Genomic DNA, 25566 nt, shown 5'->3' with positions numbered 1-25566 from the left:
TGGTCCCTCTCTTTCTTTTGAGAGTAAAATAGAGATAATGCATGCATTTATGCATAGATAGTCCTCCTTTTACTTTTCAGCGAATCATTTCGACGCTCGGTCTGTTGCGCAACTCTTTTGGAGTTTTAGTGGCTAAAAAATCTGTCAATCACCTGACTGAGCAGCCCACTGCATTCTACACTCATTTCCGCATTCTTAGACGTATCACATGTGCAAATCGACCAATCATAGGCTTCGAAAACTGCCAATACACACACATGGAGCAACAAAAGAATCACATAAAACACATAAATCAGGCTCCTGAGAAGTCAAATATGGTTCAAAATGAACTCTCTGTACTCCAACCTTTATAAACTTGGCCTGCTTCACTTTATCAAAGTAAAACCTTTTTGTGGAGACTTCTGACATGTTGTGCTATGATTGTGGAGAGTTATAGGCTTACTGCTGCATTTTTTTCAAAGACAAAAGTGTTTTTTTTTCCAGGTGAACCTGAACATTTTCAATTTGAGCTGTGTGCCATCTTCATTCAGCATTAGCCAGTAACATATACACTGATATTTACACATCTCAACAATTCTCACAAGTGTTAGTGTAATTAAACCATCAAAATTATTCAAATAGACTTTGTAGTTAGAGAGACAGACTCTTTTGAGTATGGGTATATATTTTTCGAGCAGAGGCCTAAAAATAGGCTTAGAGGTTAAAAGGGTTCAAAATATGAAATAAAATCTCTTTATATATCACTTGAAAACTGTTGGTTAGGTCAGACTGTTTCTTGACAATGACGCTGCAAAACTAACATTAATCACTGACTTCAGCTACAGTAAACCTGTCCTCTCTGGGTCCCGAAGCTATAAATGTACCACAATTAGCAGTTCATACTGCTGCAAGGATGGCAGAGAAAATGCCGTTTTCAAAAGTGCCTTTGTCTCTTTCTTTAAATTAAAAATAAAATGTTTGAGAAGTGGAGTAGAATACACACTACTGGTTCTGTTCTTCAGATGACAGATGATCACAACTTCTTCATTTGGCTTCAGAGACTCTTTCGTCAGAAGCTACTGTTCACTTTCTTATCAATTGTTTAATTAGTCAGACACCAAATTCCCAGAGTGGGAGTTTTTTGTCCATGTGTGACCACTTTGACCTTTTTTGTGGACAGGCAAATGGCAACCAGTGGATTAGGGGAGAGGACAAAGAATTAATTCCTGTGCTCTGTAAATGTTTGTCAGAGGCCCTTCTTCCCCATGGTCTCTCAAAACCCAAAACCTTATGGGAGAACATTTCCCAAACTGCAAGTTAAGCTCCAATATCCTGACGTACACATGGCTAAAGACTGACAGAACTGGGTAACAAAAACACATATCATTTCTGGAGCTTCACTATTACAAAGAAGAGTTTGAGAAGTAATTCAAACTTCAGTTGATGACTTATATTAAAAAGTTAAAGAAAATATTGTACCATATTAATCCAAAATCCCAAGAGCAAAAGTAACTTCCAATCAAACAGTCAAGTGCACATTTAAGACCATATTTTTCCCTTTCACAGATTCCTGTCTGAAAAGTCAGTTGGAGAAAAGTCAGCAAGTCAACAACTTATGGCACCAATGTTAGCTTAATTAGCTAGCAAGCTAAATATGATCAAATCTGATGGCAAAGTTGTCATTTTAGAGCACAAAGCTGAATTCAGACAGAGCTGAATTGAAAGATAGAACCGAGAGTCGTAAATCTGCTGCTGCCATTGTAAACTATACATGGGCCATGCAAGATCAGGGCGGGCCTTTGCGAACGTCTATTCTGTTCCATGTCTAGATTTTTTGCATGTTTCCATGTCTGTATTTGCAACCCAGTCTCACTCCGTTAGTCATGTGACTCGTTTGTCAGTCAAGTTAAGGTTAGCAACGCTCTTTTCCTAAACCTAACAGAGTGGTTTTGATGCCTTCACTTACCTTAAAGTTTATTTTGAAAAGACACTACATATGTATCATGTGGAAACTGACATGCCATCCCTAAACTAATGATAGAGGGGTACTTAGAGCTTTGTAGCCACGAAGTTGGGAGTAAGAATGTGTTGATTTTCAACTAGAAAGATTTGTGAATATGTGTGCAAAATCTACTACGAGGTGTCTTGTGAGGAAAATTTGAAGGAAGAACTTGTAACTACCATAACTTTGTATTTTAAAATTGTGATTGGCTAAAAAGCTTAAAGTTGTTTGTGAACCCGTGGTCAAATGCAGGCCTTGGTAGATACTTTTAACAACTAAGGACTTTACTTTGGCAGCAGATGTATGTGTACAAAAAAGTAGAATTGAGAAATAAACTCCAGAATGAAAGCAAACGGATGTTTTCTTCAGTAAAACGTGTGATAAACGACTGATAAACCCTGGCGTCCCTCTGTAGTGAATACCCTGGAATGAGAAAATAAGCCACATTTGCATCTCTTGCTCGCCTGAACGTTGAGTGCTTTAATTTCCTGGTCCTGTGCACCCAGAGAATAGTCTGCTGCTAATTGGTCCTGTAGTGTGTATCAAAAGCGTAACTGCTGAATGCATGCTCTAATAACAGCTTCATTATACACTGGTTCTTTGCAGTGCACTTTTGTTGGTTTTCAAAGCACTGTTTGCCAACAAGGGTGGCCTTGAGGCAGCAGAATGCTATGAATAACCGATTAAAGAGCCATGTTGCTCTCACACTGTACAGCTGCTTGTACTCTGCCAACACTGTGCATGCACTGTGCTTTTGAATGAAACAAAAAAAAGTAATAGAATGCAGTGAGACTCTAGTTTGTTACAGCCCCTCTCTGCCACTTAGAACTCATCTAATGAATAATGTATTTGTGAGGAGGTTGTTTTATTTGGTCCATACAAAGAATTCCTCAGAAACAATGGTGCTTACATTTTCTTGCTTTTTCAGTACAAAACATGACATTGGTGTGGGGAAAAAAGTGCCTTCTTTAAAGTGACGGATCAGTTTGACACATGCTCACATTGATAAAGTAGTGGGGCACCACTCATCTATTTACGTCTACACTTTGATTGTTGTGAGTGATCAGCACACAGCAGGGAATATAAAACGTAATGCACCACTTGCAGTTTTATGCGAATCTCGATTCATCAGTAGTCACTTGGTTTTACATACTTTTCAAGCTGTAGCCTATTAACTGTATGCATGAGCAGTAATGATAATAGCAACATAAATGGTCATAAGGAGTTTAACGTCCTCCCTGAGCCTGCCGTCTGCCTGCACACTCGATGCCGAGAAAATATATGTTAATATGACAGAGTTTCTGTTTCTGCTCACCACCAGTGGTCTTTTCACAATTATGTTGTTTTTGACATATTACAAATATGTTTCTATTCCTCGGATGTGCGCTTAGTGAGGTCGGGGTAGATGGGTGGGTCAGCCCAGGTTTCTCAGGAGACCGCTGCTCCTGTCCCGTGTGAAACGTCCAAAATGACTTATTTCAATTTTTGCACATACATTGTCACACAGGGAGTGGCAGCCAACATCAGGACAGCGACCTGCTGAGAATAAAATACTTTATCATCAGGAATCTAATCACGTCCTCAAATGAGCTCCAATTGAGACTTATAAAGGGGGCTGATGAAGACCAGCTCGGATAACAGTACCATAGGGGGAACAATCATCTAGTCTATTATCGTGTTGTTTGCGTGGAATACATTACAGGATCTAGGCTTAAAGAGATGTGCAGCACTTTCTTTAAATGTATTGTGATCTCTTCCCACTCGTTTTTTTAATTATCCTTGTCAGTCAGTGCACAGAAAGAGTCTCATTGTGTTTTGTTCTGTTCAACTTCTGGCACCTTCTCTGATTTGTAATCCAAGATGAGAACTGTCAGAAAAGGACTGCCTATTGTTTGGTGTGACTGTCTGTAAACGAGCGCTCTGACAGCAGTGTCAGCCACAGAACATCACAGTTCAATTTAGGGATTTCCCACTTCATGCAGTCTCCACATGAGACCATGGCAGATATTTCATTTTAAACATTCTGCCTTTGAAGGTAATTGAACCCCCCCTCCCCCCCAAAAAAAGAAGAATACAACATGACATAAAACTAAAATGGCATTATGAACAATCTATTCATTACGTTTCCTTATGTCTCACTGAATTTATGTTGCTCCAGCTTTTGTTTTAATGTTTGCGTCTCGCAGTGGCGGGCCGTGCATTTTATACCTAGGCCTTCTGTGCTGTCCTACTACAGTTGATTTACCTCCTAATAACCTCATTATGACACATCAATCCAGCAAACCTGCAGCGAATCCACGGATTCCACCACATAAGAGCACGAGCCATTCAAATACTATTCATAAAAACGACACGATAGACAAATGAACAGTAGTAACATTACTATGTAAAAGAAAACCCCGCAGTTTGTCACTTACCGAAATTTAAAGAGTTTAATCCCAGTACATCGTTTCAGTTCCAGTAAGAAGTCCTTCTCGATTCATGGAGCCAGTGATGACAGTCGAGCCTCCCCAGTTGTATTTCGGCGGTCTGCTGCGGCAGGTTCGCAGCGGGGCCGGGATCCCACCTCCACCGTGGAGCTGTTTCCCTGCGAAATTGTTCGTTGAGTTGTAGAGCCACTCGAGTCTCTCCAATAGTTTTCAAATGCTATGGTGTCATCAGGTTAGCATAGCATAGCTCCAAACCCAGTCATAAAATGTGCAACGCTTCTCCGACGCTGTCAGCAAGAAATACCGTTCATACAAATCATTTTCCTGCTGAGTCAGGGCTGCCAGCTGTGGCGTTGACTGACCATTTCTTACGATGTCCAGCTTTTCCTGAAATGTCCTTCTTTCTTGAGAAAGGTGTTGTCAGTCACTCCGCCACTAAATCTGTTTCTCCTCCTTATTCAGCCATTGAGTGTTGAAAAAACAAAGCTAGGTAAAAAAATAAATAAACTACACCAAGCAAAACCCTAAAAAATTTATAATTTCTTCTATATCTTTCAATTTGAACTGTTACTACTCCAACTAAGCTCTGCTGGCAAGTTAAGTTTCATTTCACAATAGTCACATGCTCGCCCACTGACCAATCACAGCACACGCTGCACCTCACTGCAGAGCTGCACCTGCAAACTGAGCTGCACGTAATGCTGACGTAGCTGTAGGCCAGCTAGCAGCTCTGGCACCTCAAAGAATACGCCCAACATGTCAAACTAAAGATCTGATTGGTTGAAGACTATGACAATCAACAATATCGTCCCCATTCACTTAAACTGCACATGGAGGCACTGGTGAGTCTGCAGGCCTGGGGCCTTTCTTCTTACCTAGAGACACAGAGGTGAAATCTGATTGGATAAAAGCTCTACTTAAAACAAGCTGCACTGGAAGCAGAGCAACTGAAGAGCACAGTAGCTCTGCAATGAGAAAATAAGATAATGGGCAAAATATTTTTATAAATTATAATGCATGTAGTGTATTTAAGAAAAATTATTAAATTATAAAATAGCTATAACTTTGATTCTGTTTAGGCCAGCAGAGAAGGCTTTGCAGGCCCTGACGGCCCACCACTGGCGTCTCGACACAACAAAGAATAGACTACTGTGTGTGTATTGTACCGTTCGCCCATGTGCTAAAAATGTGCAGTAGAGATCAGCCTGTGTGGTTTAACTGTATGTGTGTGTTTGTGTATCTGACATGATGCATGGCGCTGGTGTGTGGGAGGATGTGAGCGGACATGCTTGCCAGAGCCCCCTCAATCCATGTAACCTCTCACTTTTGGCCCTCCACCTCCAGCGGAACTTATACATAGCATATCTGTTTCACCATTTTCCGGCCAAGGACTTTGCAAAGGCTCATTATCGTATTTGTTCTTTGCTGAAGAAAATTAGCAAAAGACCCGGGGCAAGGGATACGAGTCTGGGCATCAACGCTCCCACTAAACAGACTGATCATTAAAAAAACGTGTTGTAAAACAGTGTAAACAGTCATTACCTCGGGTGATGATTGATTTTCACAGGGATTTGAAGAGATATTAGAGTGGAAGTCTGGCATATTTAAAGTCAATCCTTGGTTACAGTGAAAACTAAATTGTAAACTCTGTGCTGCACACACACACAAACACACACGCTACAAAGTGTTCACCATCAAGACCCCGCATGTCCCGATGTATACAGTCATTTAATATGAGTTGCTGCAGGCAGCAGCTTAGTTGAAAGGAAGAGCGCTGATTTGAAAGAAGAGTTCCCATCCTGTTAAATGTAATGTATAAGTGGGGCTGCATTATGAGAGTCATAGGCCGACTTCAGCTTCTTCTCTTCTTTACAGTTCAGACTGACAGATCACTGCTGCTACATGAAAAACAGAACAGTGATCCTTTTTGTGAACTTCTGACAGATAACCTTTACCATTATAACACCATTATTAGTGAGAGTTCTTTTCTGCATCATTAACTAATGAACCCTTTCACACAATTGAGGGAATTTCTTTATTCATTCAGAAGGTTAAAGGTTTTTCTTTATTGTTGTGGTACAACAGGGCTGGGTGGGTTTTGTCTTTTAATATCCTTTGAGCTCTTCACAGGCTCTTCTTCGAACCAATATCACTGATGCTCAGTATGGGTATCGATGATGATCTTGGTGGTTTTAATCACCCGCTGTAGAGCCCTCTTGTCCTGGTCCCATGCCAGTTTGTAATATTTCCAGTCAGGATGCTTTCTATTGCTCCTCTGTAAAAGTTAACAAGAACTTTGCACAGACATTTTGCCTTCTTAGGTTTCCTTAAGGAATAAAGCCGTTTATGAGCTTTCTTCACCAGAATGGAGATGTGTGATGACCATGTCAGGATGTTTGTGATGCTGATTCCCAGGAACTTAAAATAAGCATCTCCATTTACAATTGAAATATTATAATATTTTATAGACTTATCCATCCATTTTCCCCCACTTATCCAGGGGCTGATTCAGACTTATCTCTCCCCTGCAACATTTTCCAGCTCATTCTGGGGGATCCCAAGGCGTTCCCAAACCAGCTGGGAGATGTACTCCCTCCAGTGTGTTCTGGGTCGTCCCCGGGGTCTCCTCCCAGTTGGACGTGCCCGGAAAACCTCCAGTGGGAGGCGCCCAGGAGTAGGGATGGGTATCGTTTGGGTTTTTTCCGATACCGGTGCTAAAACGATACTTTTAAAACGATACCGGTGGCTAAACGGTGCCTGAACCGATACTTTTTTTATTGCCAAGTCAAATTTTTTTTCTTTAAATTTAACAATATATTTAACTGTTTAAAATACACTATACATATTAGTGCTGGGCAATGATTACAATTTTTAATCGCGATTAATCGCATGGATTTTTTGCGATTAATCTCATTGTTATGGCAAAGTTCAATAATTAATTCAAAGGTAGTGTATTTTGCACTTTTATTTTAAAAGTACTGCTATATGAACAAAAGGTCAATAACATTTGGTTTGCAAACACTTTAAACAAATAAGGTTCTTTTTAACAGCAGTATTCCCTTTACACAGTAGCAGTTATATCTCTTCACTATCTGTGCTCAGTGTGTGACTTCATGTGAAACGTTCCACTGCTGTGCAACAGGAATACAATGTTTCATCACGTTTCATCTAAATGTGTGTCGTCTTCATGTCAGAGCATGTGAATGCAGCTGTAACTCAGAGGTGATGATGGTTACCCAGCGATCAAAGAATAAAGACACACTTACGCACAATGTAGGTGTATTTTCCCTTTAACTCACGAGATGCAGGTAGCATGTTTTATACTTAATGTGAATTTAATTCATACTTTGTTGGCATCTTATTCTGAAAACCGGATGTTCCTCTGAAGAAACCGGATGTTGTCTCACGTTAAATCTTTCCACTAACTTTCAAAGTCCTTCGCTCGCTCCCGATCTGTGCCGTTTGAATGCGTTTACCGTGAATTTCAGCGTATAGGTCACTAACATGTAAGTGTCTGCTGAGTTGACCACGGAGACCTGAGTGTCTGCTGACTTTACCGCAGCGATGTCCAGTAGTCTCCATTCCTCCACTGCTGCCAGTGAGCAACGGACTTTCAAAATAAAAACAGCCACACTTTTGACCGTTTACCTTTCGGCATTTTCTCTGTTAAAAGGTTGATGGCTAGCTAGCTGCTGTAGCTATACAAACGGTAGCTATCGTTACCTGCTGCCAGGACGAAGTCATCAGAGTAGTGTTAAAAAAAGTATTTCAATCGGCTCAGGCACCGAAAAGAAGCACCGAAATCTGCATTGCGTTTCGGTCCGGTAGGTACCGGTCGTATAGGTACCGGTGCCATATTGGCACCGGGTTTCGGTACCCAACCCTACTCAGGAGGCATCCTGATTAGATGCCCGAACCACCTCAGCTGACCCCTTTCGACGCAAAGGAGTAGCGCCTCTACTCAAAGTTCCATCCCGATGTCCGAGCTCCTTACCCTATCTCTAAGTCTGAGACCGGCCACCCTACGGAGGAAACTCATTTCGGCCGCGTGTAGCCACACCTTTCGGTCACGACCCTGAGTTCGTGACCATAGGTGAGGGTCGGAACGTAGACCGACCGGTAAATTGAGAGCTTCGCCTTCCGGCTCAGCTCCCTCTTTCCCAAGACGATCCATTCTCATCAGGAAGGCCTAGACGGTGTGTCCCCCTCCTGCCTGAAAGTCTGTGCTGCCTAGCTGGCCCCCATCTTCACGCAGATCTTCAACTGATCACTGGAGCTGTGTGAAGTCCCCTCCTGCTTCAAACGCTCCACAATTATCCCGGTCCCCAAGAAATCCTCTATCACAGGATTAAATGATTACAGGCCCGTCGACCTGACGTCTGTGGCCATGAAATCATTTGAGAGACTGGTGTTGACCCATCTGAAGAACATCACAAAGCTGAACAAGCTCGAAACTGTGGAGATGACAGTGGACTTCAGGAGGAGCCCCCCCAACACTCACCCCCCTCACCATACTCAACAACACTGTGTTTGTGGTGGAGACCTTCGGGTTTATGGGATCCACAATCTTCCAGGACCTGAAGTGGGCCCCCAACATCAACACCATCAGGAAAAAGGCCCAATAGAGGTTGTACTTCCTGTGCCAGCTCAGGAAGTTCAACCTGCCTCAGGAGCTGCTGATCCTGTTCTACTCGGCTATCATCCAGTCTGTTCTCTGTTCTTCCATCACTGTGTGGTGGATCGGCCACTAAACAGGACAGGAACAGACTACAACGGATTGTCAGGTCTGCAGAGGGAATCATTGGTTCCAGCCTGCCCTCCATCCTGGACTTGTTCACCTCCAGAGTCAGGAAACGGGCAGGTAAGATCACTGCAGACCCTTCACACCCTGAACACGAGCTGTTCCAACTCCTCCCCTCTGGTAGGCGCTACAGAGCACTGTACGCCAAAACCACCAGACACAGGAACAGCTTCTTTCTGCTGGCCGTCACGCTCATGAACAATTAATCAGTCATACTGCACTATTACCTCCATTCTGCACATCACCTTAATTCCATTGACACTGTTGTATATATGTTCATATATATAAATGTACTTTTTGGATATATATTCATATTTATATTGTACATAGTCGTTAAATGTTTATGCTTACATCTGTTCTATTTTTTTTCCTATTTTTTTTAATGTATTTAAATTTGTTCCTGTTTATTTGTAAATTATGTGTATGTACACGGAGAGCAATGAAAAACCGGAGTCAAATTCCTTTTAGGCGTACGCGTACATGGCCAATCAAGACCCCGAGATACTTGAACTCCTTCGCTTGAGGTAGGCACTCCGTCCCCACCTGGAGGGAGCAATCCACCGGTTTCCGGCAGAGCACCATGGCCTCAGATTTGGAGGTGCTAACTCTCATTCCTGCCGCTTCACACTCGGCTGCAAACCGCCCCAGTGAATGCTAGATGTCACGATCTGAGGAGGCCAACAGGACCACATTATCTGCAAACAGCAGAGAGGCAATCCCGAGACCCCCTGCGCCTAGACATCCTGTCTGTGAAAGTCACAAACAGGACACAAACTTGATGGATTTTGCAGTTTGATTGTTGTTGTTATTTTTTAACCTGACATCTTGGAGTTTCCTACAGCCCTGCACGGTGTTTACAGGTATTTCTGTCAGGATACATACAACCCCAGCAACCATCACTTCATTAAGCTCATTGCTTTGAGCACACAGTAATAACTGAAGACGTCTCAGACAAGCACATCAACATGGTGTCATAGCTTCTCCTCTATGGTGGCTGAACAGTAACTGGACGATGTTCTAAAATAATATATATATAATAATCATCGGAACAATAAAATTGAAGGGGTCACAAACAGGATATTGAAAAGTGAGCGGCAGGGTGCAATTTTATGGTAATGACTTTTGATTTGCAATTAGTCACTTAAAAAAATAAGTCCACAAAATAAGTAGCACAAAACATCAAGGTTCCAGTTGACCTTTTTTTCACAAAATATTTTTTTAAAAGCACAGGTCTAATTATTAACTAAAGATAATGGCTGCTGTTAATGTTATTAATTACAACCGGACCTTGAAAAAGCCTATTGGTCATTTCGCCTTTTGCCAACAAAAGTCCATTAAAACTGATTTGGCGGGAAAACAAAATCTAATATTCCATGTTTCTTTACTACTTTAAAGCATTCAATATATATAATATGAAATATAAGACCTTTTTAAAGCGTGGTGTGCATCCTTGCATGTAAACAACCATCAGGCCTGCGATGACGTCACGTCTCGATTTGTAAGAGTGTGTCATTTTGCCTCCTCACTGTGAACTCAAAGAACACGAGAGACGGCGAGATTCAGCTGAGCAACAGAACGGCCACTCATTCACTCCAATCAGGGCGGAAAATCGAGAGACAAGAGACCCCTTCCCTGCTGGACACACACATGCACACACACCCTCTCCCCCCCACACACACACACTTGCACAGTGAGCATGACTGGCTTCCTGTGGCCCTGGCAGCAGTTGAAAGCGGTCGGTGGGATCAGACGAAACGAGCCGGGCCTCTATTGTAACAGATGACTGGGACAGCCGTGTCACCGCTCTGAAGCTCCCCGCCACTCCGCTGAAGGGCGGTCGGGGCTCGTCAAAGGATGAGCTCATGTGCGTGGCGGTTGCTCTTGTTGTCATTATTTACTGCTGGTGTTTGGTTGAGCTGACATGCAGCTTCTTTGTGGACAGGAGCACAGATCAGAATGTATCTGTCACGGTCAGAAGCTATTATTGTCAGGTTCACCTCATCCTTTAGATGCTTATTGTTCTCAGCACGGAGATACATATTGCTGGAATACATCATGCTGAGCCATTGCATTGTTTGGCTTTGATCATGGAACCGATCAGTATGTCTGTCAGTCCCGGAAAAAACTGTTTAATTGTACTATGTACTATGCATGAGCTGATCAGATAAATACTTTATGTCTAACACACATAAGTTGGTTAAGCAAAGCTGCAATTTGTTTTTCTTGCAGTTCCTCTCCCCTCTACGGACCGCTTACTGTTGGTTAACTCTCACCACTCTTAATTGTGCTGTTTCCAGATCCTCTTAACAGTGAAAAAGGTTCTGATAAACCCAATATATTATTCTTGCCCCTCACCAAGGGGTTTTAAACACATGGTCAACATTGTGAACATTTTAATGAAACACAACAAAACTACTTGGTCAAGGTTTGGCTTAAAATATGTAATAAGTAAATATTAAGTGAGTAGTAAGTTACTGACGTAAATACAAACAAGTCAACATTGACTTGGACACAAACAGGGGTCTACTGGGTGAATGTCCTGTGCATGTTTGACCTGCCCCTCCACCTTTCTGTGTTGACTTCAGTGGACTATGGTTGGAAACGTAAATGTGATATGTTTAAAACAAGGGTAGATTGTGAGAAAATGTGTCTCCCTCAAAGCATAACTGACAATGCAGTTTTGTTGTGCGGGAACGTGATTGGGAGTCCAGGCTGAAACGGTTGGCAGATAGATAACGAATAGCTGGCGAACATGGTGGAGCATTTATCAGCTAAAATGCAAGATATTTGCTTCATTCTGCTGCATCAGGGCGATTGGTTCCCCCGTCGCTCAGAGGTCCCTGCGGCCGATCGACCCGGTCACAGCTGTTTTCTGTCCTGGCCCCACAATGGTGGAATGAACTTCCCACTGACATCAGGACAGCAGAGTCACTGCCCATCTTTCGCAGCAGGTTGAAAACTCACCTCTTCAAGAACCCTGAGCCTTCCACTTAGCACTCATTGTATTCAGATTAGTTTGTTGCACTTGTTTTCGTTTGTTTCTGCACTGTACGTTTGCTCTGGTTTATGCTCTTAGATGCTTGTTTAAAAAAGGAGATGCACTTATGACTTCTGGTGACTGGTAGTTCTCTTGAATACCTATGTTGAATACACTTATTGTAAGTCGCTTTGGATAAAAGCGTCTGCTAAATGACTGTAATGTAATGTCAAGTTATGGATACAACAATGGATGGGCTACCATGAGTTTCTTTCCTTTGTCAAGCAGTGGTCTCTTTGAAATGACAGAAAAGTCGCTGTGAAGGCAGAACTTACTGGCCATTGAAAACAGCACTTGTGGTGGCATGTTTTGTCAGGTTTTGGTCGAACATAATTCAACCCAAGCAAGATGGGTTAGTCTGAAACGTTTTGTGAACATATGGTAAACATTTTGGCCACCAGGCCATACCACAACTATGAAAAGCTGTCAGGGTGACACCTTTTCTTCAAGATCACAACAATAGCAGGCTGATCGTGAGGTGATTGTGATGTCACAACATTTTTCGACAAGCAATGTGTGCATTTGGATTGCCAACTTATTGACAATGCATTACGCTGTAAGAAAAATGTACTTCAGTTTGCTGGAAAACCTTATTAACAAGTCACAGTTTGAACATAGTGTTGGCGATTATAGAAGGTAAAAACATTTGCAGACATTAGTGGGTATGAACCTGGGTTGTCCATGTACAATGCAGAGCTTTCCACCCACTGTACTAGTTTAATAGTTCAGAGTATATAAACATCATGTACATTTTTCATGCACTGAGCATGTTGGCCCACAAAGTTTTCATCCACAAGAGCGGATATGGGGGCGGGTCGTCCTTCAATCAGAGAATCAGCAGATCGATCCTCAGCTCCGCTAGTCCATGTCAATGTGTCCTTGGGCAAGACACTTAATCCCAAATTACTCCCGTAGGTGTGTCAATGGGTTTGAATGTTAATTAGTCTGATGGGAAGGTGACACCTTGCATGGTAGCCCCTGCCATCAGTGTATGAATGGGTGTGAATGGGTGAATGATGACATGTAGTGTAAAATAGCTTAGAGTGGTCGGAAGAATAGAAAAGCGCTGTACAAGTACAGTCCATTTACCATTTATTGCAAAACACAAACAGGCTTATCAGCCTTCATTGTCTCTTGAACATGTTTCTCTTTTGGCTAACGCGTGTACAATCCACTGCCATCTTTTGAACCCAAGGCTTGTTCTGACATTAGTTTGTTACACTACTTTTGGATTTGCTCTAACATGCCACATGTATCTGCAAGCGGGGGAAAAGTATATCAGCTGATGATCAAAGAGTAGCAGGTGACGTGGCTGAAGCTGTGGGAACACTGCCTGCTGAGGATGACTCGAACAAAAGTGTGCTAGAAACAGCAGCTGCCTAAGAAGTCGGTCCTCCAAATGGCAAATTCAGCACAGTCATCTTCCCATTTGGATCCAGCCATGCAGAGCCAAATGGAAAATATACCAGTCTTCATTGTTTATTGGTAAGCCAACAGTTGGCGCTTTGTTTTCTTGCGGCACAAGCCTTCAATTCAGGTTTGTGAACGCCACATCCATCCTGCACGAGTCAGCACTTTGTGTTTTGAAGTCTTTCTCACTGCCACCGCCGAGCTTCATCAGCATGCTGCCCTACCACGCAAGTGTCCGTGTAACTGCCCGACTCTGTGACGTCACTCATGTCACGTGATGCTACACCTGTTAAATGATACATTTGTAAGAGCTGCATTACTTGACCGACCTTGAAAATATTAACGTTAAATATAAAAAAAGAAAATCTAGTGACAAGTTTCCCTGGGAGGCCAAACCAGCATCTTATGTGGCAGTTGCATGATGGATGTTTTGATACGGTTTTATTCCTATTCATCGGAACGAAGCATCTCGTCGTCTCACTGACACAAAAACTAACTTTTCAGATTTATGGGATCGTCTCACAAAACAAAAAGCAAAGAAGGGAGAGGAGGAGGGGGCTCCATGCACCAGGGAGATGAAGATGAGGAACACTTGTTACCTGTTGCTGCTCTCACTGTTTTGATCTGTTGCTCGATTCATTATGCTAGCCCTGGGGGCTGCATGCACATCGTGAAGCTTACATGTTTTCTAGAAATCTGTCTGAAAGTCTGACTTAACCTCAGTTATTTCAGAAAATTCATGAAAAAATACAGTTTTCTACATTCACTGTGCTTCATCGCTGACTTTAAGAGAACTTTCTGGGCTTACCGACCCTAAAAAACCTTGAGCTTTAGCTTTTGTTAACTCAGCAGGCTTGAGACTACATAGTGAAAAGACTGCATGGTGCAGCAATATCCTGCTCTGTGTTGTGTAGGTTGAGTAGAGTCAGGGAGGGACAATGAAGCTGGTGTGTGTGTGTGTGTGTGTGTGTGTAAACCCATTTGAAATGATCTCACCCCTCTTCAGGTCACTTCATCATTGAGGCCCTCCATCTTTTGTCCTCTCCTCTCTCTCGCTGTATTTCCTTCTGTGTTTTTCTTTTCATTGAAAAGAAAATGTACACGCACACACACACACATACAATCACACACACACACACACACACAATCACACACACACACACACACACACACACACACACACACACACACACACACACACACACACACACAAAACACACACATACTAGTGAGACGAGAGGAGATAGAAAAGTCAACATCGGCAGCAATAATCCAGCACTCTCCCCTTGGAGGACGGGGTGTCAGGGGTTTGTCTTTGCCCATTGTCCAGCCGTGGAGGCCAGAGACAGGGGAGGGTTTCCAGCTTCTGCCCCCAGACAATGGGGCCCTTGGAGGGGGCCAGGACTGACCAAGGGCCCTGGGTTCAGATAGAGGAGGTCAGAGGAGTCATTAGACTTCCCACCTCAACTTGTTGGTCTTTTGCTTTTGGCTGTCAGTTAGTGTAAAACCTTTCATGGACTCCAGTGTGAAGCTGTCTCTTCACAGAGCCTCTTGTTTAAAGTAGCTTCCCAAAGACGTTTCACATACAGCACTTCTCCAGTTCTCAAGCTGTGAAGGTCTTGCCAGTGAGACACCATTTAACATAAAGTAAATGACCTCCCTGTGGTTCAAAGTTCTCTCTTGCTCTCAGCTTCCTTTCTACTTTGTGGTGCATTTTACAAACAAGCAATACATATTTATAAGTATATCAAAGGGTGGCTCTTCCACGCTCGGTCAGTCAGAGAAGCCACAAATTGAGATCCATGTGTAGAAGTCAGTGGATGAGGATTATCCCTCGAAAGACAGCCTCTAAATACAGCAGGCCGACGTGCCTTCCCAACCGTCGCGCCCCGGTGGACCTGCTGGTTTCGCTGCTCCTGGCCGCTTGGTGTATTTTTACAAGAGATGTTTATCCTCAAAATGCTGGTTGAGCTGTAATTTTGGGCCGTCCAATCCGTCTCTGTGTCTGTCTGTTGCTCTCTGGGGGAGGAAGGAGGTTGTGGCTGCTGACCACTAGCACAGACTTGGGGCCTAGCTGCTCGCACAGCTTCCCCTCTGTCTGATACAGCGACTGTCGTGCGACGTGCATCACCTCTGACGTGCTTAGGACCCGGCTACTGGAGAACAACTGCTGCTTGTTTACTGTTTCATTTGAATTTGTGCTTTGAGGGCTGCAGTTCTGAAAAGAAGTATTTTGGTCTGATAACATACAGTTTAGCTATTACTCATGGAGCACGAGTCACCTGCAGTGCCTTCAAATCAGCTCCTTTAAATCAAGATTGATTTAAAGACTTTCCTGTTTGCTGCTGCTGCTGCTGCTGATATTAATACATTTCTGCATTTTACTATACTACTGTATTTTATTTCTTACACTGCTTTTTAGTGTTTTAATGACTGTTTTTAATGTTTCAATGAATGTTCTTAATTGTCTTTAAATCTCCTTTTCTTTTGCTTTATGCTTTGATGCTTTTAATGGTTTTATGTGAAGCACTTTGAATTGCCTTGTTGTTGAAATGTGCTATACAAATAAACTTGCCTTGTCTTGCCTTCAAACTACTGTAGAATATGTTCCATTGACAATCAATGGGGATAACAGTAATAACAGTAATAACACAAATTCACAAATCTTATATTTCAATTCACGACAGAATGAACTGTTTTTGGGGCGATATTAAGTTTTGATTTGAAATATTTGTAGGGCCGATTGGCAAACAAAGACTCAATCTATGCAAGATCCCATTGACGTTTTTACCACTGCTGTAAACTGGAATCTGGTCATATTACATACAATGATGGTGGCATTTTTACAGTCTATTTTCCATAATCAGTCCATTTCCCCGTATTGTTTTTTTGGGGTTTGGAAGTATTTGTTTCGGATTTGAAAGAAAAAAACAATTGGACAGAAAGATGACCTACATAGCTCCAATCTGAGTTCATTAGTACCACATCAGTCCATCCATCGAGTCCTTTTCTAAACCACTTCTCCTAGTCAGGGTTGACGTCACACCCTGGAAATGGTCTATCACGGGGCTATCACACACTGCAGGTACAGTGAAACACATTTACACTCATGTGCAATTTTAGAGATTCCAATTAATCTAAATGCCAATGTCTGCTTGATCCATTGCGTGTTTCGTCACGGCTCCTTTGGGTGCAGTTACCTCCCACAGTCCATGTCGGCATTCTGAATAATTACAAATAAAATACAAACGCAACATCACAGGACTTCCAAATGCATGGTTGAACCAAGTGCTATTAGTTTGAGACTTTTTACAGTGAACATTTGCAAAAACAGATTCCCAAATGTTCTCCAGATACTATATGGGAAATCAATGTCACATGTTGACAGAGATATGATTTGCAAACTGGAGCTATAGCGATAGCCTCATTATATAATGGATCATGACACATTTCGACAATGCTTATCAAATCATTCAAATCAGGTCCTCTTCAAACCAAGGTGTCAGCAGCAATCATATCAGTATGTGTCTAAAGTGTAGAACAAAAAAAGAGCCATGGCAGGCGGCAACTAGCCCCTTTCCCTGCACCATGACAGCACAGCTACGGACCTGCGCTCTGTCACGTCCCCCCAGAAAGCCATTGGGCCTGACTTGGCCAGCAAGAGGAGTGTAGCGTAAAGGGGTATTGGGGGTAAGGGGGACAAGCCATCGGTCTTGCACTAATGGTGAGCCAACAGGCCGTGGGCCATGTGATGAGTGAGATGGGTTTGGGGATGTGGAGGGCAGACATGAGGGACATTGGCTGGCGGCGCATCCCAGATGGAGAAAGATGAGCGCTGCCAGTTGTCACGTTGTCTTTGTAGCACGGTGGAAAACACAGAACCGCAAGTCTGGGGCCATTGGCTGGACCTCATTATCCCATCAGCTCTGAAGTGACTCACTGAGGCAGACTTTCTCTTTGCTGCTGTCACCGGCCTCAGTCTCCCTCTGTGTGCCTTCTCCACCGTTTTAACTGTTGCATCATCCTCTCTCTTTCATGGATTCACAAAGTTTTCCTGTATTAGGGTGTTTTCATAGTTTTGTATCAGCTAACTTGGCTGTCCACTTCAATCACTGTTTTTAAGTGAGACACTAGAAACATAAAGGCAATAAACTGTGTGTGCATAGTTCACATTTCAGTTCATATTTTCCGAATCAACTTTTCAAGTATTGTCGTGTGACACACCAGTATCCCCGTCATTTACATGGAATGTTACTGAGCTATCAGATGCCCATTTGATTTGTGTGTTTCTTGTTGTTCTTCCACGTCTAAAAGTTCCCTTCGGAGCTGTAAACAAAGCCAGTTTTGTTTACCGACAGTATTTCTCACAACACTAATACAAAATACTTTGTATTCGTCCAGAAGTTCAATCAAAAATGTTGTATACATTTCTCACCTCAAACAACATTTGCAAAGCACTTTGGGGGGATTTCTGTATGCCTGCATTGTCGACATGCAGATTTGATTTGTACTCTTTTGTGGTCTTACTTGATTCCTTTTTTAATTTAAATTAACTACAATATTCTACAAAAATATGTGAATATAATGAAGTAAATGTAGCTAACTCGTCTAGTTAAGGAAACGCAATCTGTCCTGAATGTTGGTACCAAATCCCCCTTCGAGCCTCACCAGCCTTTACACATTTGTGGTCTCTCTTTCTTCTTCTGCCACATCCTTGAGCTGCTCTGCCTCTCTAAACTCCTGTGCAACTAAACACCTCCGTACCAAACAAGGGAAGATATTGTGCTACCACTTTCCGTACTGTCGGCCAATGCATTTCACAAACAGCGCTGTCAGGAGAACAGCGTGTAAACTCACGATGGGTGAGGATCTGCAGCGATTGGTATTTTACCACTATGATAGCATTAAGACCAATATTTCTGTATTTTTTGACAGTGTAAACAATCATGAAACAGCTGTGAAATGTCTGCTCAGGATGCAATAACAAGTCTTGTTTTCCTTAAAACATTGCTCTACAGCGCCATTAGTGGTTGAAAATGTTACATGGCAATTTTAATGAGCTGGTAAAATCTATACAGGGCTTTCACCCAGGAATACGCTGAGACGTCTGGCGTGTGAAACCAAAAGTCAACGTTGTCTTCCTTTACCTTACCTCTGTTAAGTAACTTATATACTTAACTAACACTCTTACAAACATTACGTAACAAGGAACAGTTATTTTACATAACAAATGTACATATTTTAACCCAAACCACGATCTTCTTCCAAACCTAACCAAGTAGTTTTGTTGCCTATACAGGTTCTGCAACGCAGGGCCTTGCTGGACGCAGTTGCAGTCTGGATTATTGGAAATGCATGCCAGGTGGGAACTAACAACTTGTCATATGTCAACACTTCACTGACTGGGAAGTTTAATAAGTTTAATACATTATACAGTCAGTGGTGCTCTAAGCTAAATGCTAACATCAGCTTGCTAGCAGATTTAAAATGGTAATGCAAACATGCTGATGTCATTGCTATGCTCACTAAAAGAATCAAAGCTAGATGAACCGTTGCTATTCAAAAGACACCTCATCAAGATGAGTGAAGTGCCGGAGAGAAAACGTTCCAGATTGAAAGACTAATAACACGCATTCCTGACTCAAGGCAAGACATTTTGTTTAATTTCCCCTTTAGTGGATGTCTGTGTCTGTGTGCTTCCCACAAGCGGAGCTGTCCTGAGAGGTGCTCAGGCAGGTACCGTGTTGTGCTGTGATCTGAAGGCTTTAACAGGAGGCAGAAAAAAAAGAAAAAGAAAGGGAAAGCAGTCTCCTGAAAAGACCTAGAAATGAATAGAATAGTGCTGACTGGGAGGTTCTGCCAAACACTAACTCTTTTTATCACCTGTCACCTGACGCCTGTGTCTCTGTCTGTATAAAGCCATTAAGCAGATATCTGAGGCCGCCAGGGCGCCGTGTGACACAAAACAAACGCCCTCTGTCATTCTTTACCTGCAGTTCCTGAGGGAAATGGAGTGAGGTAATGCTGCTCCGCTTACATATGTGCACATGCAGATAACTGCTCTCTGTCTTCCACAAACACGTATTTTCTTTACACGTACATGGAAACAAACGTGCCCACATATGTCATAAACCTTTATTGTCTGATGGATAAACAGAGTGGGTCAACTGTCCCATGTCAGGCTGGTCTTATCCAACATCTGAAATTACTTTTGTATGTTATCATCGATGTTTTTGTCACATAACTTTCCTAATTAGTTACGGCACATTCGTGGTTATTTGAACCCAAACTATGAACCTTTCCTAAACCTAACTAACTAGTTTTGTTGCCTCAACCTAACTGAGTTGGTTCCTGTGAAGACGGAGGGTTATTCTGAAAAGACTGTATTCATGTAACGAGCAGAAATGGACATGTGTTGGTTTCGTAGGAAAACACACGGAAATTGAGCAGTAACTTTTCGTTACCATACAAACTGTTGTATGAGTTCTTTCTGGGACAAACTTTGCTCAGTGAGTCTGTGCTTCACTGCACCACCAAATATGCCTCGTCTTACCTCGGGCTCAGGCTTGCCCTCTTCTTGAGGAGCATTAAGATATCAACGGATTACCACTGTAGTCTGCCTTGTAAATATATGGTCCAATAAAGGTTTATTCAGGGCTTCCTTTTAGAGCGCGGATAAGGGGAGGGGTTGACAGCTGCTTGGATTTCCTTTCATTGGCACAGTTTATACCTTTCAGCCTCACCATCCTCCTATTCATCACTGACATAATACTTGGCCAACTTCACTATTGAGTCATCTCTCGACAGAGTGTCTGCCAACTTCCTGTTTGACTAGATATCTGTGTGTTTGTGTCTCTGTGATATTGTACAGGCAAAGATCAGATTTTGGATTCATTGGAAGAACACCTTCTTTAGAATTGAATGTTTTAAATTTGCAAAAATTGCATAAGTTGTTAACTGCAAAAGCTGTGCCCGTGCAAATGTATTACAAATTAAATTCAACCAGACGTCAAGTATCAATACGATACGCATAAAATGATTTTCTAATCACAATTCCGGGGATGATTTTCTCTCCAGTGGAAAACAGAGAGTCAGTCAGAGGTTAGTCAGAGGTTTTGTGTCTGAGTAGAATATCACAAACCTTTTACATTTGATACAGACTTTGTGTTCTGTATACTGTATTATTGACAGCAGGGTGTAACTGGAGAATGGATTAAAAATATGGTGTGTAAGAAGGCATTGCTAAAACAACAGATGTGGTTTAATCATTTCCTGAAAGAGAAGCAAACCTCAAGCTGCCTATCAAAGTCAGGTTTTAAAATAAGCCATCATCACTGCAAAATCACCGCGGTCACGTGGCCGGTTCGTAATTTGGTCATAAACAAGCCAGACTCTTGCCGTTCCCAGAATTTGTCTGAAGATTATGGAGTCTGCCCTTGCCGACAGAAGTACCTGAAATCTCATCCAGACGTGTTTATTGGCATCTTTGGCGTAAATGACCCCTTCTTCTTCTTCACCCTTGGATGTTTGTATTCTTCCAGTTTCACACCGGTTACATGCAAACATCATCAACACTTGTGCGTATTCTCCGGACAATGAGCGTCTCCATTCACACATATGTGCAATTGGAAATTACACAGGCTTTGTTCTCGGGTACTGGCTCCAACTGATTTGGACATTTGTGTTCTCTCAAACAGTTCCTACGGGTGAAGTCTTGAAGTTTAGGGTTGGAGTGAATGTGTGAAAGGGACTTAAAGATAGGACTGGTAACCTTGAGAAACTAGCAAGAGTACGCTTGATTTAAAAAAAAAAAAAAAGATCCAACCAGGGTTGCCAACTCTTTTCCAATGACAGTAGCTAGCAACGCTAGCTCCAAAAGTTGCTAGAAGTTGCAAGAAGGTCGCCAAGTTGGCTACACTGACAGCCCGTTCCTTCAGGCCCCCTCCAAAGAGTCTCCCCCAAATTTATCATTATGAACATAAACGACCAAATTGGCTAATGTTAGTACTCACAGCTGTTGGGCCAGCAGCTTGTGGAAGACTGATGTCTAGCAATGAGTGCAGAGGTAGAATACGCGCAGGTAGTCAGGTAGTCAGGTAGTCAGGTAGCCCTTTTAAATAATTTCAATTGGGCCGAATGAAATGCTTGGATGGGCTTATTACAGTCCTGTGACAGCTATACATTTTTGTCTTTTTTTGTCAGAGCATTTGATTCATTGATTGCTGTCAAGAAAGTTTTTGAAGAAGATTACCTGCTAAGACAGTGAACCTTTAGGGGCTCAGTATGCTTGAAACAAAGTGGTTCTTACATCATGTTGTCCAGCCATGTCTGAGGGAGAAAGTGTTTGTACCTGTTTCCACTGGCCACACTTGAGGGCGAGTTCATAGCGTCCTCCTGGCTGCATCTCACTGCCTCCCCTATCTCACTTTAGGAGCTCTGTGTCTTTTGCTCTGTGTCTTTTAGTTGTCTTTAAAGGAGGGGATCTCTGTCTGTCTGTGTGTCATTTGCAAATCTCGAGAACCGCTCATCTGCTCATCTCCTTGACACTTGGCAGGTGTAATGCTGGGGACCCAAGGGAGTACTTTGTAAGTAGTCCAGCATGTTGTCTGCAGCGGGCAGATGGTGGCTCTGAAGTTCACTTTTACAACGAATACTACACCTTTTTAGAAATGATCTCTGCTAAGTGTATTTCTCTGATGGTTCAGATCATGAGCAACCAAGTCTCGGATGTGTTTCTCAGAGGCGGATGTAGTGATTTAGGGCACTTTTCTCCCAACTTTTTTGAAAATACATATATATGTATATATACAATGTATAAAACTGTTCTATAAAATATATTAAACAGTTTTATATATATATAAAACAGTATCTTTAAGTATTCCATAAAGACGTTAATTTAGCCAGCAAAGTTAACGTCAGTAAAGTTAATCGCCAATTGCAGTGTGAAGATGTAATGTTACCTAAATATGTTTATTTGTGCTCTTATAGAGCCAACTGTAGAACTCCAAACCAGAAGGAACGGGACTATGTTCAAATGGGAGTGGAGACAGAAATGCAAAAGTGTGTTTCAAGACGATGAAGAAGTAAGGCAGTCAAATCCTCTCTCTCTTTCTCCTTCTCTTCTCTCTCTCCTTTACTCATGCAGGTCACGTTTACATGTGTTAATGTGTGTGTAATTATCTATTTTTCCAGTACCTCTTCATTATGGTTACATGCTGGTATATATTGTAAAATTACCGTAAGACCCAATGATACTATCACATACTGTAATACACTATACGATAAGGTGCTGTACAAATAAATTACGGTAGCTACACTGTAAAATAACAGTATATTGCTGCCGTCTATGTTGCCAGTATTTTACAGTTATTTTACAGTGAAATTGTTTGTCGTTGATGTTTTTTACCTGAACTAGAGTGTATTTCACCTGTGTTTCTGACCGGGAGGTAACAGACAGGGTGTGTGTGTGTGTGGGGGGGGCCTGCCACATACAGTGGAACCCCAGGGCAGCACCAGACCGTATCTAATGGGAATTAAACAGTGTATTAAAACATCACCCAGTCATCTTTCTGCCCAGCCTCATCACAACAGTTGAACCTCCTATGCTTGGCTGGTGGACAAGCTCCAGCTGCTTTAACTTGGAGCAGTGCGTGCTGTTTAAATTAAGTGATAAAGTGAATGTGCAGAAATGAAAAGTGAAGAAAGAAAATTCAAAACGTCTCCATTACCATCTTGTAAGACAGTGCATTCTTCTAGTATTAAATCTTGAATTGAAAAAAGAAGAAGATTGAATTGTAGCAGTGTGCCAGCAGTAAACCCAGACTGGTAGTCACTCTATACCTGCTTCATCATTGAATTTGACATTCAGGTACAGTTTGTATTTCAGAAAAAATTGTTCTGAGATGATGTATGCTGCTGACATTTTCAATGAAGTGCAAATCCCTTCCTTCCACGGTGCAGTGTATAAGGAGCCAAACACACCTGCAGAGCAGAATTGTGTTCGTCCCTTCAACATGACCACCCAGACTTTCTTTTCTTCTCACTGGATCAAATTTGACATGTCGAATATACTGCTTTAAGGTTTACAGATGTCAACTTTAAATACAATGTAATACCAAACATTGGTAACGTTTAGATTAATGGATTTCGGGAACTAAATTCAATAAATCATTTCTCTATCATATGAAGTGGATACATTAAAAAAGAAAAGAAGTTCCTCTCATTCAATTAGGATTATCCTCAGGTTTAAAAAACAGACAATTGTATCTCCCTGACTTTGAATGGAGTTAACAGTAATTTAACATATCAACCTGGTCATTGATTTACTCTTCTTACATTTATTACATGAATAAACATTAGCCTAAAGATTGAGTACTTGTCAACACATTGTTACAAAGTGCTTTAGGAGACAATTAATTGGTCACAGTCAGATGGGAGTGACAGCGCTCCACCAACATTGCTCATTAGCTGAGTAATAGAAACTGGACGGATCAATACTGGAGCAGCAGAGCCATGAAGATGGGTATATATTCTTGTTGGTTTTAATCTCCAATAGGCCTTTCAAAAATCACAATCTTAAAGTTTTGAGACACAAAGAGTAACTGCATAAAGGTTAAATCCCTACTGTGTTATAGCACTGTGCTCAGGGAACAGTCATTCAAAGGAGGGTATCTTGAATTCATACTACAATCATTTTTATTCATTCACAAATAAGTGGTCATTTCAGATTATATGAAAGGACAAGGAAAAGTGTTTAAATGGATGTGGGTCTGTGTGTGTGTGCAAATGTGTGTGTGATTTGAATTTCAAGCACAGAAATTAATCTGAGACTAGTCTGGCCTGGTGCCACAGGAGCAGCAGGCTTTTATTCTGCCTGGCAACAAACCTTGAGACACATCAAACACACACACACACACCGGGCAGTTATCACCTCCACCGGCATGGGCCTGTGTGATGTCATCAAAGACAGAAGTCCCAGGTGCTGATGGGATAGGAAATGGTCTCTCTAGCTCTCCCCCGACTCCTGGCACCTGGCTGACAACTGATGACATCTCCCTTTTCATGTAATGATCCCCTTGACTTCAAAGTGAAAGTAGGGGAATCCCTCCTCAAACACACACACACACACACACACACACACACACAAGTGCAGGTACACAAAGCATAAAGATATGTATTCATCTCATTTTTCTTCCAAGTGGGAAGGTGTGAGATGACTATAGCTGGTTTTCCCTTTTGGTAAATATTCTTTAGATGTCAAACTACTCTCCAATACAGGCGTGTCTTATGATATTATGGTCACTTTTTGGGAAACCGAAGACATTTCACAACATTTTCATGATAGTTTAAAAGATTTCAGAAATATGCAGACATACCACCTGAAATGAACATGCTAACCGACTAGCCCCATCCCGTCCTGTCTTGTAATATCACTTGTTCCACGAGAGGCAATAGTGAGTTACTGTAAAAACATTCTGCAGAGAATGAAGTAGAGCTGCGCCGAGGGCCTGTCAATAATACATCCATGGTCCGTGTACGTTTTGGTAGTTTGTTTTATTGGATTAAATTGAAAGTGGCAGAAACAAGAAAACCACTCACACTAACGCCTCATCCTACCCAGCACACTGGTTGTGGGCCTCAGAGGCTATTACTCGGAGTCTGGTGGCTTTGAAGAGGGCATAGATAAGTTTCTCTTTCAGTTTCGTTCGGATTAAGGGCTGTCTGATGGCCAGTTAAGAGGGTGAAATGTTGTTTGTACTCCTGTTTTGTTTCTCCAAACAAGGGCGTGCAGACTACCATCAACTGTGGGTCATACAATGATTATGGATACCCAAACTATCCATTTAAGTGACATTTTACTGTAGTAGTTAGTCAAGGTAGAGCTTACTATTTTATAACTTTTTAGTAG

Source organism: Pholis gunnellus (assembly GCF_910591455.1).
Source record: "Pholis gunnellus genome assembly, chromosome: 1".
Taxonomy (NCBI): Eukaryota; Metazoa; Chordata; class Actinopteri; order Perciformes; family Pholidae; genus Pholis; species Pholis gunnellus.
Note: the sequence above shows the minus strand (reverse complement) of the source record.